The sequence below is a fragment of the Chlorocebus sabaeus genome, chromosome 7, assembly GCF_047675955.1.
Source record: "Chlorocebus sabaeus isolate Y175 chromosome 7, mChlSab1.0.hap1, whole genome shotgun sequence".
In the NCBI taxonomy this organism is placed as follows: Eukaryota; Metazoa; Chordata; class Mammalia; order Primates; family Cercopithecidae; genus Chlorocebus; species Chlorocebus sabaeus.
Window position 1 is genome coordinate 39,639,708 of NC_132910.1, and position 19,689 is coordinate 39,659,396.

Consider the following 19,689-nt stretch of genomic DNA (forward strand, 5'->3'; position numbering starts at 1 on the left):
CTACTCAGAAGGTTGAAGCAGGAGGATCACTTGAGGCCAAAGGAGTTCCAGGCCACAGTGTGCTATGATTGTGCCTGCAAGTAGACTCTGCACTCCAGCCTGGGCAACATGGCAAGACTCCATCTCTAAAATTAAATAAATAAGGCTGGGTGCAGTGGCTCATGCCTGTAATCCCAGCACTTCGGGAGGCTGAGGCAGGTGGATCACCTGAGGTCAGGAGTTCGAAACCAGCCTGGCCAACATGGTGAAACTCCATGCCTACTAAAAATACAAAAATTAGCTGGGCATGGTGGCAGGCGCCAGTAATCCCAGCTACTCGGGAGGCTGAGGCAGGAGAATTGCTTGAACCTGGGAGGCGGAGGTTGCAGTGAGCCAAGATCATGCCACTGCATTCCAGCCTGGGCAACAAGAGCAAAACTTCATCTCAAAAAAAAAAAAAAAATTCCTGGGCTGGGTGGCTCACGCCTGTAATCCTAGCACTTTGGGAGACAGAGGCAGGTGGATCACCTGAGGTCAGGAGTTCAAGACCAGCCTGGCCAACCTCGTGAAACCCCGTCTCTACTAAAAATACAAAAATGAACCTGGCACAGTGGCACCCACCTGTAATCCCAGCTTACTCAGGAGGCTGAGGAAGAAGAATTGTTTGAACCAAGGAGGCAGAGGTTACAGTGCGCCCAGCCATGCCACTGCACTCCAGCCTGGGAGACAGAGAAAGACTCTGTCTCAGGGGGGAAAAAAATTAATTAATTAATTAAATTAGTAAGTAAATAAAGTATAGACTTGTGGTTTTTCAATCATGCAAAGAATGTTGATTCAGATCCCAAACCACTTAAGATCTGGCCAGTGGCTACACATTCTTAAAGGAGGCTTTATTTCTTCTTTTTTAAAACTTCCATTCATAGCCCAGTCCAAGACGGAAATGTTTTCTCTGCTTTTACAGGATGGGTTTTTTTTCTGGCTTGCCCGTTCTGAGCTGCAGACAGTATGTATGAAGATAAGCTTTCATTCTCTGCAGACTCAGGGCTTTGTTCCCTGTCTTCTTTGTGTAGTGAACTTTTTAGGTCATAAATAGCATTGTAGGGTTCAAGGCACACAGGGACTTCAAAGAGTAGTTTAATTGCCTGGTCTCTGCTCCTGTTCCATTACCGATCTTAGTGGACTCATCTAAACATTGAAAAGCACTTTTTAACACATTATCAAGTATTTTTCATTATTATGTAGGTCAAGTGGTTTCAGGATTTCTAACACTGCAATATCGCTAAAAATGGAAGTCCTCAATTGTGTTGGTCATCATATTCACTTTTTCTTGTTATCATGGAAATTTTGAAACATTTCCAAAGTAGAAAGTATAATATGACAAACTCCTATGTATCAATTATCAACTAGCGGCCAATCTTTGTTTCATTGATACCGACCTTTTTTCTCTCTTTCCCACAGATTATTTTGAAACAGATTTCAGAAAACAAACTACTACACAATTGATTTACTTAAGAAATGGAATTATGTTCTGTGTGATTGCATCTAAATAGTTTCATTAACCACATCCTTTTGCCTTCCATTGCTTACTGTAAAATTATGAATCTAAAAAATTGAGTAGATTCAGGTCCAATCACTTGACAATAATACATTCTAGTCACTGTATACCTCCATTAGGAAGCTCCGAATGCCTACTTTTATTCATCACTATTTTGAGATATCTATAACAGATATGGATTCTATCTTTCAAGCAAACTCCAACACTATTATCACATCTAAACAATGGACAATTTATTTTTACTTTTATTTTATTTTGGTGGAAGTGCCAGGGACTGCAATTTTCTCCATAGCATCAAATATCCAGTCATTGTTCACGTATCTCTAATTGTTGGCCAGGCATGGTAGCTCATACCTGTAATCTCAACACTTTGGGAGACTGAGATGGGAAGATCATTTGAGCCCAAGAGTTTGAGAACAGACCGGGCAATGTAGTGAGACCTTGTCGCTACAATAAAAAAGAAAACAGGCCAGGCGCGGTGGCTCACGCCTGTAATCCCAGCACTTTGGGAGGCCGAGGTGGGCAGATCACAAGGTCAGGAGATCGAGACCATCCTGGCTAACACGATGAAACCCCATCTCTACTAAAAATACAAAAAATTAGCCGGGCGTGGTGGCGGGCGCCTGTAGTCCCAGCTACTCGGGAGGCTGAGGCAGGAGAATGGCCTGAACACGGAAGGCAGAGCTTGCAGTGAGCTGAGATCGCGCCACTGCACTCCAGCAGGGGCAACGGAGTGAGACTCCATCTCAAAAAAAAAAAAAAGAAAAAAAAGAAAACAAATATCACTGATTGTCTCATAATTTTTAATGTTTAAATTTTCAAATCAAAATCCAAATAATGTCCATATTACTTTTGGCTGATGTGTCTCAGACTTGTTTAGTTGAAAGGATCCCACTCACATTCTCTTATTTCCCCCGTACAGTTTGTTATGGACAGAATTGTGTCCTTGAGAAATTCATGTTGAAGTGCTATTTTCAATAACTCAGAATGTGACTTTATTTGTAGACAGGGTTTTTGAAGAAGTGATTAAATTAAATGAGGTCTTTATGGTGGGTCTTAATCCAACCTGACTCGTGTTCTTTTTTTTCTTTTTGTTTTACTTTAAGTTCTGGGATATATGTGCAGAATGTGCAGGTTTGTCACATAGGTATACATGTGCCATGGTGGTTTGCTGTACCTATCAACCTGTCATCTAGGTTTTAAGCCCCGCATGCATTAGGTATTTGTCCTAATGCTTTCCCTCCCCTTGCTCCCCATCCCCCAACAGGCCCTGGTGTGTGATGTTCCCCTCCCTGTGTCCATGTGTTCTCATTGTTCAACTCTCACCTGTGAGTGAGAACACTCAGTGTTTGGTTTTCTGTTCCTGTGTTAGTTTGCTGAGAATGATGGCTTCCAGCTTCATCCATGTCCCTCCAAAGGACATCAACTCATTCTTTTTTATGGCCACATAACATTACAGGCATGCGCCACCACGCCCAGCTAATTTTGTAGTTTTAGTAGAGACAGACAGGGTTTCTCCATGTTGGTCAGGCTGGTCTGGAACTCCTGACCTCAGGTGATCCACCTGCCTCAGCCTCTCAAAGTGCTGGGATTACAGGCATGAGCCACCATGCCCAGATGATGATAGTTTCTTTTGCTGTGCAGAAGCTCTTTAGTTTAATTAAATCCTATTTGTCAATTTTGGTTTTTGTTGCAATTGCTTTTGTTGTTTTTGTCATGAAGTCTTTGCCCATGCCTGTGTCCTGAATGGTATTGCATAGGTTTTCTCCTAGTGATTTCATGGTTTTGGGTTTTACATTTAAGTCTTTAATCTATGTTTAGTTAATTTTTGTATAAGGTGTAAGGAAGGCATCCGGTTTCAGTTTTCTGCATATGGCTAGCCAGTTCTCCCAGCACCATTTATTAAATAGGGAATCCTTCCCCATTGCTTGTTTTTGTCAGGTTTGTGGTGTTCTTATATGAAGAGGAAATTTGGAAACACAAAGAGACACAGTGAGAAAACAAATTTCTGTTGTTTAAATCAAGTATTGTATTTTATTATGGCAGCCCTAGCAAACTGCTACACAATTGATTTACTTAAGAAACAGAATTGTTATGGTCTATATGATTGCATCTAAATAGTTTCATTAATCACATCCTTTTGCCTTCCATTGTTTACTGCAAAATTTTAAATCTAAAAACTTGAGTAGATTCAGGTCCAATCATTTGACAAGAATACATCCTAGGTGTTGTATACTTCCATTAGGAAGCTCCAAATGCCTGATTGTCTCTCTTCTTTTGATTATTATTACTAGACCCATTAAGTATTTCATTGGGGTTACAAATTTGTAGTAGGCTACATTTATAATCCCTTCTTCATTTATTAGCTGGAAATTTTATTTAAAGAGAACACTTCATTAAGAATTTGTTTACCTCGAGGTCCAGTATGTTCAAAACAGGCAGAGTAACTGCTAGATTCTTTTCTTTTATTTGTTTTCAAAATAACAAGTTTGATTCTGCATCACAATCCAAAGGTGACTGGCCAATGAATTGTTTATCTTCATGAACTCACGGATTTAAACACAAAATGTATTTACTATTTAAACACATAATTTAAACACATAATTATTTAAACACATAATTGCATTTATTCTTACTGATTCCCAAAATATCTTGGCCAGTGGAAGGTCCTTCAAATTTCCTTCAAGTTAGTAGTCTCCGGGTGCATTCTTGCTTTCTAGCATAACAACATGTTCCAGGCTCATTTTGCATTTCCTGCCTCAGATCTGGAACCAAGCATTTATCTAAGAAGCTCTGACGCCTTTGAGTGAGAAATAGCATTTAGGAAGCATAATTTGTATTCTTCTATTTTATTTCTGAAATAAAAATATCTGAAGCAAGCACGGCATTAGGTTATGATGGGATAATGGTTGTGGGGATACTACAGACATTTGCTATGTTATTCATCCTTTGTGTGTGTCATGTTTCCAATACTCCATATATAACAACCCTTGTGAAAAATTCCTCACAGAGTTCTCTACAGAAAAGTATTGTTTCTCCTGATGTATTGATAGTAATGATTAGAAAATTAGTCCTTAAATGCTCCATCTACACATCTAATTTTTGTTTTTAATTATTATGATTATTTTCATTTTTTTTCTTTGTTTGTGGAGACAGGGCCTTGCCATGTTGCCCAGGCTGGTCTTGAACTCCTGGAATCAAGCAATCCACCTGCCTTGGCCTCCCAAAGTGCTGAGATTACAGGTGTGAGCCACTGCACCCAGCTTGATATGAGTACTGATTATTCTTAACCCAGTATTTCCTAATATCATTTCCTCCTCTCCTGTTCTCTTCATAATTTTTTTATTTATCTCATGTCATCTTTTATCAACTCCTTTAATGAAAGCTATTAACTTACTTTTAATAGGCAGATAATAAATACAATAATGAAACCAAAGAGAATGCTTTTTTTTTTTTTTTTTTTTTTTTTTTTTTTTTTTTACGACAGAGTCTCACTCTTTCACTCAGGTTGGAGTGCGATGGCCCAGTTACAGCACACTACAGCCCCAACCTCCTGGATTCAAGTGATCCTCTCACATAGCTGGGACCACAGGCACATGCCAGCATACTGGGCTAATTTTTTTTTTTTTTTTTGTAAATATAGGGTCTCAGTATGTTCCCCAGACTGGTCTTGAGCTCCTGGACTCAAGCAGTCCTCTCGCCTTGGCTTCTGGGATTATAGGTATAAGCCACTCCACCCACCCTCTACAAATTTTAAAGTAAATTTAATTTTTAAATGTCACATCTTCCTTAATGATGAAATATGCTTATTCTATACTTAATTTCCTGAAGTCATAGTATTTCTCCATGTGCCTTATAAATGGTGTCAAGTTATAGCAAGTATTCTCAATCATGAAAGAAGTCAGGTTAGTCAATGTCCATGAACACTAGTTGAAAAATACTACTTAACATCAAAACCCAGCTAATCAAAAGAGATAAAAAGAGTTCTGGAAAAGAGAAGCAAAAAGACTGATAACACACATTAAATACATTTATATAAAAATGAATGGCTGGGTGTGGTGGCTCACGCCTGTAATCCCAGCACTTTGGGAGGCCAAGGCGGGTGGATCACGAGGTCGGTAGATCGAGACCATCCTGGCTAACACAGTGAAACCCCTGTCTTTACAAAAAATGCAAAAAAAAATTAGCTGGACCTGGTGCCGGGCACCTGTATTCCCAGCTACTTGGGAGGCTGAGGCAGGAGAATGGCGTGAACCTGGGAGGCGGAGCTTGCAGTGAGCCGAGATCGCACCACTGCACTCCAGTCTGGGCGACAGGGCGAGAATCTCCCAAAAAAAAAAAAGAAAAAGAATATTACCCTTGTGGAAATGATGATTATATTGTAGAACATAATCGAAATATTATAAACATAAATATTTTTATGTAATAAAAACTAAGCAAGAGAGAGAGGTGGTGGAACAAGATCACTGAATTGGAGCCTTCATCAATTGTCCTCCCCACAGGAACACTAAATTGAACTACTATCCACCCCAAAAAACACCTTCACAACAACCAAAAATCAGATGAACGATCATAGTATGGGTTTTAACCTCACATCATTGAAAGCAACGCTGAAGAGGGAAGAAAAGACAGTCTTGAATTGCAGACACCACCCCTCCCCAATCTCACGGCAGTGGCCACATGCCATGGAGAGAGAATCTGTGTGTTGGGGGAGAGAGAGCACAGTGATTATGGGACTTTGCATTGGAACTCAGTGGTGCCCTGTCATAATGAAAGGGACACTCTGCATTGGAACTCAGTGCTGCCCTGTCTTAATGGAAAGGAACACTTCACATTGGAACTCAGTGGTGCCCTGTCATAATGGAAAGGGACACTCCACATTGGAACTCAGTGCTGCCCTGTCTTAATGGAAAGGAACACTTCGCATTGGAACTCAGTGCTGCTCTGTCACAGTGGAAGGAACACAGGGCAGAACCAATGCTGATGAAGGGAGCATTTCGACCAGATGTAACCAGAGGGAATTTGCCTATCCCAGTGGTCAGGACCAGAGTTCCAGCAAGCCTCATCACTGTGAACTAAAGTGCTCTGGGGTTCCAAATAAACTGGAAAGGCAGAATGGGCCGTGAAAACAGCAATTTCTGGAAGTTTTGGTGCTATGCTGGGCTCAAAACCAGTGGACTTGAAGGGCAACATGACCTAGTGAGACACCAAGCTGGGGCAGCTAAGGGAGTGCTTGCACCAACCCTTACCCAAGCTCAGGCAGTGCAGCTCATAGCTCTAGGAGAAACTCCTCCCTTCCACTTGAGCAGAGGCAAGGGAAGAGTAAAGATGACTTTGTCTTGCAACTTCAATACCAGCTCAACCGCAGTAGAATAGGAAACCAATCAGAGTTGTGAAGCCCTAGCTCTTGGATAACATTTCTAGAAACACCCTGGGCCAGAAGCGAACTTGCTGCCTTGAAGGGAAAAACACAGTCCTGGCAGGATTTATCACCTGCTGACCAAAGAACCCTTGGGCCCTCAATAATCAGTAGTGGTACCCAGGCAGTACTTGCTGTGGGCATTTGGTGAGACTCAGAGACTTGCTGGCTTAAGCTGTGACTCAGCACATTGCTAGCTGTGGTGGCTATGGGGAGTGGCCACTTCTGCTTAAGAAAAGGAGTACTCTCAAGTGTAATGAAGACTGTCTTGCAGCTTAGGTACCAGCTCAGCACAGTGAGGTAGAGCACCAAATGGGCTCTTGGGGACCCTGATTCCAGGCCTTGGCTCTTAAATGATATTTCGGGACCTGCCCTAAGCCAGAGGGGAGCCCACTGCCTGAAGGGAGAGTCCCAAACCTAGCAGCAATTCAATACAAGCTGTGACTGAAGAACCCCGGGGCAGGCAGTACTTGCCACAGGCCTGGGACAGTACTGGGCAATAGGGAGAGACTCCTCTGCTTGTAGAAATGAGAGGAAAGTGCGACGGACTTTTATTGCTTGCGTTCCAGCTCAGCCTCAGTGGAATACAGAACCTGGTAGATTCCTGAGATTTCCAACTGCAGTCCCTGGCTCCCAGATGACATCTATGGACCTGCCCAGGACAGGGAGAACTTGCTGCCCTGAAGGGAAGGACACAAGCATGGCTGACTTCACCACCTGCTGATTGTCGAGCCCTAACACCTTGAGTGAACATAGGTGGCAGACAGGCAGTGGTTACCATGAGCCTTAGGCAATACCCAGTGCTATGCTGGCTTTAGGTCTGACCTAGTGCAGTCCCAGTGGTGGTGGCCACAGGGCCGCTTGTGTTACACCTCTCCTAGCTCCAGGTAGCTGAGCACAGAGAGACAGACTCCATTTGTTTGGGAGAAAGTAAAGGAAGAGAACAAGAATCTCTGCCTGGTAATTCAGAGAATTCTTCTGCATCTTATCCGAGACCACCAGATTTTATCTCTGTGAGTCTCCAAGAGCCACAACACGATAGGGCTTGGGGTACCCCCTAATACAGATATGACTACAGTGACAAAAAATTTAGATTACAACACCCAACTCCCACTGTACACCTGGAAAGCCTTCCCAAGAGGGGTAGGTACAAACAGGCCCAGACTGCAAAGACTACAATAAATACTTATCTTCAATGCTCAGGTGCTGATGAACACCAGCAAGCATCAAAACCATCCGGGAAAACATGACCTCACCAAACGAACTAAATAAGGCACCAAAGACAAATCATGGAGAGACAGAGTGAAAGAAAGATGGAAAGAAAGATGACCTTTCTTTCAAACAGATAATTCAGAATAGCTGTTTTCAGGAAATTCAACGAAATTTAAGATAACAAAAAGAAGCAATTTACAATCCTATTTATAGGAATCAGAGTCCTAAAAATGTAACAAAACAATTGAAATAACTAAAAGGAATTGAACAGAAATTATGGAGTTGAAAAATGCAATTGACATACTGAATAATGCATCAGAGTATTTTAATAGCAGAATTGATCAAGCAGGGACATAACTAGTGAGCTTGAAGACAGGTTATTTGAAAATACACAGGCAGAGAACACGTGCACACACAAAGAATAAAAAAGAATGAAGCATGCCGACAAAATCTAGAACATAGCCTGAAAGGGGCAAAGCTAAGAATTATTAGCCTTAAAAAGGAGGTAGAGAGGGGGTTAGAACTTTATTCAAAGGGACAATAACAAAGAACTTTCCAAAACTAGAGAAAAATACCGATATTCGAGTAAAAGAAGGTTACAGAACACCAAGCAGATTTAACCCAAATAAGATTACCTCAAGATATTTAATAATCAAACTTCCAAAGCTCAAAGACAAAGGATCCTAAAAGCAGTAAGAGAAAGGAAATAAGTAATATACAATGGAGCTCCAATATTCCTGGCAGCAAACTTTTCACTGGAAATCTACAGGCCAGGAGAGAGTGACATGACATATTTAAAGTGCTAAAGAAAAAGAACTTGGATCCTAGGATGGTATGTCTGGAGAAAATATCCTTCAAATATGGAAAAATAAAGACTTCCTGAGATAAACAAAAACTGAGGAATTTCATCAACACCACGCCTATCCTGCAAGAAATGATAAAAGGAGTACTGCAATCTGAAAGAAAAAAACGTTGCCCAGGTGCAGTGGCTCATGCCTATAATCCCAGCACATGAGAGGCCAAGGCAGGAGAATTGTGTGAGCCCAGGAGTTCAAGACCAGCCTGGAAAATATAGTGAGACCTTGTCTCTACAAAAAAAATTTAAAAATTTTAAAATATTTTATGGAAATGATGGTGTGCACCTGTAATAGCAGCTAGCTACTCAGGAGGCTGAGGTTGGGGGCTCACTTTAGCACAGAAGGTATAGGTTGCAGTGAGTGGAGATCATGCCACTGTACCCTAACCTGGCTAACAGAGTGAGACCCTGTCTCAAAATAAATAGTAAATAAGGAAAACAAGAAAAGAATGTTAATGAGCAATAAGAAATCACCTGAAAGTACAAAACTCACTGGTAATAATAAGTACACAGAAAACCATAGAATATTATAACACCGTAATTGCAAAGTGTAAACTACTCATATTTTGAGTAGAATGACTAAAAGATAAACCAATGAAAAGAACTACAACAACTTTTCAAGACATAAAAAGTCCAATAAGATATAAATAGAAAAAAAACAAAAAGCTAAAAAGTGAGGGGATAAAGTTAAGTGTAGCATTTTTATTAGTTTTTGCTTGTTAGTTTGTTTATGCAATCAGTGTTAAGTTGTCATCAGTTTAAAATAATGGGCTATATTATCTGAAGTCAGGCATGGTGACTCATGTATGTAATTCCAGCAGTTTAGGAGGCTGAGGCAGAAGGATTGCTTGAGTCCAAGAGTTCAAGATCAGCCTAAGCAACAAAGTGAGACCCCATACCTACAAAAAATAAAAGAAATAGCCTGGTGTGGTGGTGCACGTCTGTGCTCCCAGCTAATCAGAGGGCTGAGGTAAGAAGGTCACTTCAGCCAGGGAAGTTGGGGTTGCAGGTAGTTGTGATTACACCACTGCACTACAGCCTGGGTGACCGAGTGAGACCCTGTGTCAAAATGTGTACATTATTTGCAAGCCTCATAGTAACCTCAAATCAAAAAAGATACAACAGATACACACACACAAAAAAAGAAATTAAAACATACTGCCAGAGAAAATCACTTTCACTAAAAGAAAGAATGGAAGGAAGATAAGAAAAAAACAACAACTACCATAAAACAAATAACAAAATGACAGGACTAAGTCCTTATCAATAATAACATTGAATGTAAATGGACCAAATTCTCCAATAAAAAGATATAGAGTTGTCAAATAGATTAAAAAAACAAAACTCAATGATCTGTTGACTGCAAGAAACACACTTCACCTATAAAGACACACATAAACTGAAAATAAAGAAATGGGAAAAAACACTCCATACCAATAGAAACCTAAAAAGAGAAGATGTAGCTATATATATGTAAGACAAAAAATTTGAAAAGACGATTATATAATGATAAAGGAGCCAATTCAGCAAGAAGATATAACAGTTGTAAACATGTATGTACCCAACACTACAGCACCCAAATATATAAAGCAAATATTATTAGAGCTAAAGACAGAAATACACTCCAATATGATAATAGCTGGAGACTTCAACACCCGACTCTCAGCATTGGACAGATCTTCCAGACAGAAAATCAACAAAGAAAAGTTGAACTTAATCTGCACAATACACCAAATGAAACTAATAGATATTCACAGAACATTTATCCAACAGCTACAGAATACAGATTCTTCCCTTCAGCCATGGATCTTTCTCAAGGATAGACCATATGTTAGGCCACAAAGCAAGTCTTTAAAAATTAAAAAAAAAAAAAAAATCAAAATTACATCAAGTATCTTTTCTGACCAAAATGGAATAAAACTAGAAATCAACAACAAGAGGAATTTTGGAACTATACAAATACATGGAAATTAAACAACAGGCTCCTGAATGACCAGTGGGTCAATGAAGAAACTAATAAGAAAATTAAAAATTTTCTTGAAACAAATGATAATGAAAATACAACATAGCAAAACCTATAGGATACAGCAAAAAGAGTGCTAAGACGGAAGTTTATATATGCACTACACTAAAAAGTAGAAAAACAGCCAGGCGCGGTGGTTCACGCTTGTAATCCTAGCACTTTGGGAGGCCGAAGCAGGCAGATTACAAGGTCAGGAGATCGAGACCATGCTGGCTAACACGGTGAAACCCTGTCTCTACTAAAAACACAAAAAATTAGCCGGGCGTGGTGGCGGGCACCTGTAGTCCCAGCTGCTCAAGAGGCTGAGGTAGGAGAATCACTTGAACCCAGGGGGCGGAAGTTGCAGTGAGCCAAGATCACACCACTGCACTCCCACCTGGGCCACACAGTGAGACTCCATCTCAAAAAAAAAAAAAGTAGAAAAACTTCAAATAAACAACCAAACTATGCATCTTAAAGAACTAGAAGAGGAAGGGCAAACCAAACCCAAAACTGGTAGAAGAAGAGAAATTATGAAGATCAGAGTGAAATAAATGAAACTGAAACAAAGAAAACAATAGACAAAATCAATGAAACTGAAAGTTGGTGTTTTAAAAACAAATTGACAAACCTTTAGCCCGACTAATGAAGGAAAAAAGAGAAAAACAAATAAATAAAATCAGAGATGAGAAAGGAGACACAACAACTGATACTGCAGAAATTCAAAGGATCATTAGAGTCACTATAAGCAACTACATGAGAATAAATTGGAAAACCTAGAAGAAATAAATTCCTACTAGAAATACACAACCTACTAAGAATGAACCATAATGAAATCCAAAATGTGAACAGACGAATAACAAGTAATAAGAATGAAGCCATAGTAAAAAGTCTCTTAGCAAAGAAAAACTCAGAACCCAATGACTTCACTGCTGAATTCTAGCAAACATTTAAGGAAAAATGCTAATTCTACCAAAATGATTCCAAAAAATAGAGGAAGGGGGAATAATTCCAAACTCATCCTATGAGGCCAGGATTACCTTGATGCCAAAACCAGACAAAGACACATCAAAAAAAGAAAACTACAAGCCAGTATCCCTGATGAATATTGATGAAAAAATCCTTAACAAAATACTAGCAAATCAAATTCAATAATACATCAAAAACATCATTTATCATAACCAAGTAGAATTTATCCCAGTGATGCAAAGATGGTTCAACATATACAAATCCATTAATGTCATACATCATATCAACAGAATGAAGGACAAAGACATGATTATTTCAACTGAAGCTGAAAAAAAACTTGCTAACATTCAACATCACTTCACGATAAAAACCTCCAAAAAACTGGGTATGGAAAGAATATTCCTCAACATAATAAAAGCCATATATAACAGACCCACAGCTAGTATCATACTGAATGGGGAGAAATTGGAAGCCTTTTCTCTAAGATCTGAAACAAAACAAGGATGTCCACTTTCACCACTGTTACTCAACATGGTATTGGAAGTCCTATTTAGAGCAATCAGATAAGAGAAAAAAATAAAGGGCATCCAAACTGAAAAGGAGGAAGTCAAATTTATCCTTGCTGGCAGATGATATGATCTCATATTTGGAAAAACTAAAGACTCCAGCAAAAAACTATTATAACTGACCTAATAGTTGCATCCTAAAGTTTCAGGATACAAAATCAACATAGAAAAAATCAGTAGCATTTCTATATGTCAGTAGCAAACAATCTAAAAAATCAAGAAAGTAATCCCATTTACAATAGCTACAAATAAAATAAAGTACCTCGAAACTAATCTAAGGAGTAAAATATCTTTACAATGAAAGTGATAAAATAGCAATGAAAGACATTGAAGAGGACACCAAAAATGAAAAGACATTCCATGCTCATAGATTGGAAGAATCATTGTTGTTAAAATGTCTCATTACCCAAAGAAATCTACAGATTCAATGCAATCCTCATCAAAATACCAATGGCATTCTTCATAAGAACAGAAAAACAAATTCTAAAATTTATATGGAACCTCAAAAGACCCACAATAGGCAAAGCCATCCTAAGCAAAAAGAACAAAACCAGAAAAATCACATTACCTGACATGAAATTATAGTACAGAGCTATAATAACCAAAATGGCAAGGTACTGGCATAAAAACAGACACATAGACCAGTGGAACAGAATAGAGAACCCAGAAACAATTCCATACATCTACAGTGAACTCATTTTTGACAAAGGTCCCAAGAACATACACTGGGAAAAGAATATCTCTTCAATAAATGATGCTAGGAAAACAGGGTATCTATATTCAGAAGAATGAATCTAGACCCCTATTTCTTACCATAAACAAATATCAAATCAAAATGGATTAAAAACTTAAATATTAAGATCTCATGGCCAGGCAACGCCTGTAATCCCTGCACTTTGGGAGGCCAAGACGGGTGGATCACCTGAAGTTGGGAGTTAGATACCAGCCTGGCCAACATGATGAAACCCTATCTCTGCTAAAAATACAAAAAATTAGCTGGGCATGGTTGTGGGCACCTGTAATCCCAGCTACTCACGAGGCTGAGGGAGAATTTCTTGAACTCAGGAGGCAGAGGTTGCGGTGAGCTGAGATCATGCCACTGCACTCCAGTCAGTCATGCCACTGACAAGAGTGAAACTCTGTCAAAACAAAACAAAACTCAAACTATGAATCTACTAAAAGAACACATTGAGGAAGATCTCCAGGATATTGAACTGTTGTCCAGTTTTTTTGAGTAATACCCCATGAGCACAGACGACTAAAGCAAAAATGGATAAATGGGATCACATCAAGTTAAAAACGTCTGCACAGCTAAGAAAACAATCAACAAAGTGAGGAGACAAACCACAGAACCATATTAATGGGAGAAAATATCTGTAAACTACCCATCTGACAAGGGATTAATAACCAGAATGTATAAGGAACTGAAAAAAGTCTATTAAAAAAACTGTTCAAATCCGGGTGCCCCCTCCCAGCTAGTGTTTGGCCGGGCGCGGTGGCTCAAGCCTGTAATCCCAGCACTTTGGGAGGCCGAAGCGGGTGGATCACGAGGTCAGGAGATCGAGACCATCCTGGCTAACATGGTGAAACCCCGTCTCTACTAAAATATACAAAAAACTAGCCGGGCGAGGTGGCAGGCGCCTGTAGTCCCAGCTACTCGGAGGCTGAGGCAGGAGAATGGCGTAAACCCGGAAGGCGGAGCTTACAGTGAGCCGAGATCTGGCCACTGCACTCCAGCCTGGGTGACACAGCAAGACTCCGTCTCAAAAAAATAAAAATAAAAATAAAAAAAAATAAAAAAACTAATAATCCAATTTTAAAATGGCCAAAATATCTGAACAGACATTTCTCATAAGAAGATATACGAATGGCAAACAGGTACAGGAAAAGGTACTCATTATCATTGATCGAAGAAATGCAAATCAAAACTATCATGAGATATCATCTCATCCCAGTTAAAACAGTTTTCATCCAAAAGACAGGCAATAACAAATGCTGTCAAGAACGTGGAGGGAGAAAAGGGAACCCTTGTGCACTGTTGGTGGGAATATATATTAGTCCAACTACTACGGATAATAGTTTGGAGGTTTCTCAAAAAACTAAAAACAGAACTTTACATATGATCCAGGAATCCCACTGCTTGGTATGTATCCCCCAAAACAGGAAATCAGTATGACAAAGAGATATCTGCACTCCCATGTTTATATTACAGCACTATTCAGAATAACTAAGATTTAGAAACAGCCTAAGTGTCCATCAGCAGATGAATGGATAAAGAAAATGTGGTACTTATACACAACGGAATATTATTCAGCCACAAAAAAAAGTAGGTCCTGGCATCTGTGACAAAATAAACGGAATTGAAGGTCATTATGTCAAGTGAAATAAGCCAGGCACAGAAAGACAAACTTCTCATGTTTTCACTTGTTTGCATGAGCTAAAAAATCAAAACAAATGAACTCATGGAGATAGAGTAGAATGGTGGTTAGGGGCCAGGCGCAGTGGGTTATGCCTGTAACCCCAACACTTTGGGAGGCTGATGTGGGAGAATCTCTTGAGTCTGTTTGAGACCAGCCTGGGCAACATAGTGAGACTCCATCTCTATTATATTTTTCAAAATGGTGGTTATAAGCACGATCAGTGGCTTGCGCCTGTAATCCCAGCACTTTGGGAAGCTGAGGCAGGCAGATCACTTGAGGTCAGGAGTTTGAGACAAGCCTGGCTAACATGGTGAAATCCTGTCTCTACTAAAAGTACAAAAATTTAGCCGGGCATGGTGGTGGGTGCCTGTAATCCCAGCTCCTCGGGATGCTGAGGCAGGGAGAATTGCTTGAACCCAGGAGGCAGAGGTTGCAGTGAACTGAGACTGTGCCACTGAACTCCAGCCTGGGAGATAGAGCGAGACACTGTCTCAAAAAAAAAAAAAAGGTGGGCCGGGCGCAGTGGCTCAAGCCTGTAATCCCAGCACTTTGGGAGGCCGAGATGGGTGGATCACGAGGTCAGGAGATCGGGACCATCCTGGCTAACACGGTGAAACCCCATCTCTACTAAAAAATACAAAAAACTAGCCGGGCGAGGTGGCGGGCGTCTGTAGTCTCAGCTACTTGGGAGGCTGAGGCAGGAGAATGTGTGAACCCAGGAGGCGGAGCTTGCAGTGAGCTGAGATCTGGCCACTGCACTCCAGCCTGGGCGACAGAGCGAGACTCCGTCTCCAAAAAAAAAAAAAAAAAGATGGTTACCAGAGACTGGGAAGGTACTGTGGCAGGGGAGAAGTGGGGCTGGTTAATGGGTACAAAAATATAGTTAGATGGAATGAGTAAGATCTAGTATTTGATAGCACAACTGGGTGCTATCAAATAGTAATTTATTATACATTTTAAACTAACTAAAAAAGTATAATTGGGTTGTCTGTGACACAAAGGATAAATGTTGACCACGCACAGTGGCTCACTCCTGTAATCCCAGAACTTTGGGAGGCCGAGGCAGGTGGATCTCTTGAGGTCAGGAGTTCAAGACCAGCCTGGCCAACATGGTGAAACCCCATCTCTACTAAAAATACAAAAATTAGCCAGGTGTGGTGGCAGGCGCCTCTAATCCCAGCTACTCTGGAGGCTGAGGCAGGAGAATTGCTTGAACCCAGAAGGCGGAGGTTGCAGTGAGCCAAGATCAAGCCACTACACTCCAGCCTGGGCAACAGAGCAAGACTCCCTCTCAAAAAAAAAAAGGATAAATCCTTGAGGCGATGGATATCTCATTTATCCTGATGTGATGATTACATATTGTATGCCTGTGTCAAAATATCTCATGTACCCCATAAATATATATACCTACAATGTACCCACAAACATTAAAAATTATGTTAAAGGGATGAGCTAATTTAACAATTTGTACTAAGAAGAATGGATAGAGAAGACACCCTACCAAAATGGGGCAGTTTCTTACCAATCTCTGAAAATTTGCTATTAACAACACACAAAAATATCTTTTGCATCTTATAGCGGTTTCAACTACAGGCAGGATGTTTGGAAATGTCCAGCGGCATTTTTAGTCATAATAATATCTGGGATTGCTATTGGCATGTGTGGTCATGGGTTGGGGAGGGAAAGCATCCTGTAAAATAAGCAACAGTGTCATAGCCTAAAAAGTATTGCCACATCCAATGTCATTTTATCTTATGTTTTCTTGTAAGAGTTTCATAAGTTTAAGTCTTAGATTTAGGTTTTTGATGATTTTTGTATATAATACTATATAAGGTAAGGGTCCAACTTTTTTATTTCATATGTGGCTATCCGGTTTTCCCAGCCTCATATGTTGAAACATCTAACCTTTCCCGACTGAATTAGTCTTGGCACCTTAGTTGAAAATCAGTTGCCCACATATGCAAAGGTTTATTTCTGGGCTCTTTATTCTATTGTATTGGTCTAAACATCTGTCCTTATGCCCATACGACACTATTTTAATTACAATTAACTTTGTTTTTTTTTTTAAATTTAATAGAGATACGATCTCACTATGTTGCCAAGACCAGTCACAAACTCCTGATCCTTCTACTTTGGCCTCCCAAAGTGCTGAGATTAGAAGCATGAGCCACCACACCCAGCCATAACTTTGTAATAAGATTTAAAATCAGGAAATGTGAGACTTCCAATTTTGTTCTTCTTTTTCAAGATTATTTTGGCTATTCAGAGTCCCTTACAATTCACTTGAATTTTAGAATGGGTTTTTTTATTTCTACAAAAACTAGCCTTAGGAGCTAGATAGGATTGCATCGAATCTGTAGACTCTGTTGGGTAGTATCGTCATTCTAACAATTTTAGATCTTCCAGGCTGTGCAGTGGCTCCTGCCTGTAATCCCAGCACTTTGAGAGGCTGAGGTAGGCAGATTACTTGAGCTCAGGAGTTCAAGACCAGCCTGGGCAACATGGCAAAACCAGTCTCTACAAAATATATAAAAATGAGCTGTTTTTGGTGGTGCATGCCTGTAATCCCAGCTATTCAGGAGGCTGAGGTAGGAGAATCACCTGAACCTGGGAAGCAGAGGCTGCAATGAGCCAAGATTGTACCACTGGACTCCAGCCTGGGTGACAGAAGCAAGACCCTGTCTAAACAACAACGAAAACACAATATATCTTTCAATTCATGAACACAGGATGTCTTCATATTCGTTTATATTTTCTTCAATCTCTTTCTGCAATGTTTTGAAGTTTGCAGTACACAAATCTTGTAGCTCCTTGGTTAAATGTATTTATAAGTATTTTACTCTTTTTGATGATATTATGACTTCAGTTGTTCTCTTAGTTTCCTTTTTGGATTGATTATTCATTGCTAGAGTATAAAATGCAACCAGGCCAGGTGCAATGACTCACGCCTAGGTCAAGGAGGGAGGATCAGGAGCTTGAGACCAGTCTGGGCAACATAGTAAGACACCGTCTCTACAAAGAATTTTAAAATGAGCTGGGTGTGGTGGCACATGCCTGTATTCCCCGCTACTTGGGAGGCTGAGGCAGAAGAATCACCTGAGCCAAGGAGTTCAAGGCTGCAGTGAGTTATGATCATGCTACTGTACTCTAGCCTGGACAACAGAGACCCTGTATCTAAAAATATATATAAATAAATACACAAATAAGAAATAAAATAAAATGCAACAGATTTTTCTGTGTTGATTTTGCATGGCTCCATTTTGCTGAACTTGTTTATTGGCTCTAATTTTCATGTGTGGAATCTTTAAGGTTTTCAACAAAGAAGACTACAACATCTGTGAACAGAGATAATTGTACTTGCTCCTTTCCAATTTAAATGCCTTTATTTTTGTTGCCTAATTTCTCTGGCTACAATTGTTAATACCATGTTGAATGTAAGTGAAAATCAGGCACTTGTTAATAATATTAAGGGAAAAACTTTCAGTTTGATGGTACCATTGATATAAAGTTAGCTGTGGGTTTTTCATATATGGTCTTTATCATGCTGAAGAAGTTTCCTTCTATTCCTATTTAGGATTTTTATCATTAAGAAGAACAGTACATTGTTAATGAATGAATGAATGAAGTTAGTTTAAAGGGGTATGAATGAATGAGGTTAGTTTAAAGGGCTATACAAAAATAAATGTACATGAGTCATAAATGCAAAGAAGGCATGGGGTGATTTGAGGCAAATATGCAAAGTCATCCCTTATATACTGAACACAATTCCCTTAACTGCAAGAGTTCTTGTTTGTTGGGTTTCTTTTTTCTTTTTAAAACAGTCTTTGAGGTAGATTTCTGTTATTAAAGCCTGTTTTTTATAGAGTTCAGAGTTCTTCCTTCCTTTTCAGAGTTCTTCCTTCCTTCTTTTTGATGCCTACTCTCCTTTATCTTCAGCCAGCAAATCTCTAGTGCCAACAGGAAATACTGATTTTCTCACTTTATATCCCTGTCCTAGCTGAACTCATCAGTCACTAGTCTCTGTTTGACCTCACATCCAAGCCGTGGGCCTTCAGAAATGCTCTATAAAACCTGGCGTATAGGAATTGCAGTTAAGTCATTCAAATATCCAGGAGTCTATTTCCAAAATTAGGCGGCATCTGGTTAATTGCAAAGGCCCTTCCAATTCCACCAGTGCACGATTCCCTTGAAGATGAGTTACTCAGCTTGCTGAATTTAAAGGCTGCTGAAACACTTGCAGTAGATTTCAAACTGTGTTCTGATAAGCCTAGGTTGCTAAGTAGAGGATTTAGGGACTCCAAGACTTTCGTGGAAATATCGTTTCTAAAATATATTTTAACCATTAAGAAAATGAAAAAACAAGCCACAGACTGAGAGAAAATATTTACAAATCAAATATCAGATAACTTATATCCATAGTAGAGACTTTTTTCCCACAAGTAAAAATATATACAGCATGTATACATGTTTAGTTCCATCTGCAAACTAAATTTAAAATGTAAATATTGCATGTGCCCTTTTCTAAACGTACAGGCTAGAGGAACAATTTTTATCCAGATTATATAAAGAACCATTACAACTCAATACCAAAACAAATAACTCAGTTTAAAAAAAGGCAAAAATTGGCCGGGCGTGGTGGCTCACGCCTGTAGTCCCAGCACTTTGGGAGGCCGAGGCGGACGAATCACGAGGTCAGCAGATTGAGACCATT

At 39.8% G+C, this 19,689-nt stretch overlaps 1 protein-coding gene across 2 annotated transcripts in view; it reads right to left on the bottom strand.

Annotated features, from left to right (window-relative positions):
• ABCG2 (ATP binding cassette subfamily G member 2 (JR blood group)) overlaps positions 1-19,689 on the bottom strand; it is a 144,046-nt gene that overhangs the window by 81,214 nt on the left and 43,143 nt on the right. The window lies entirely within an intron of this gene.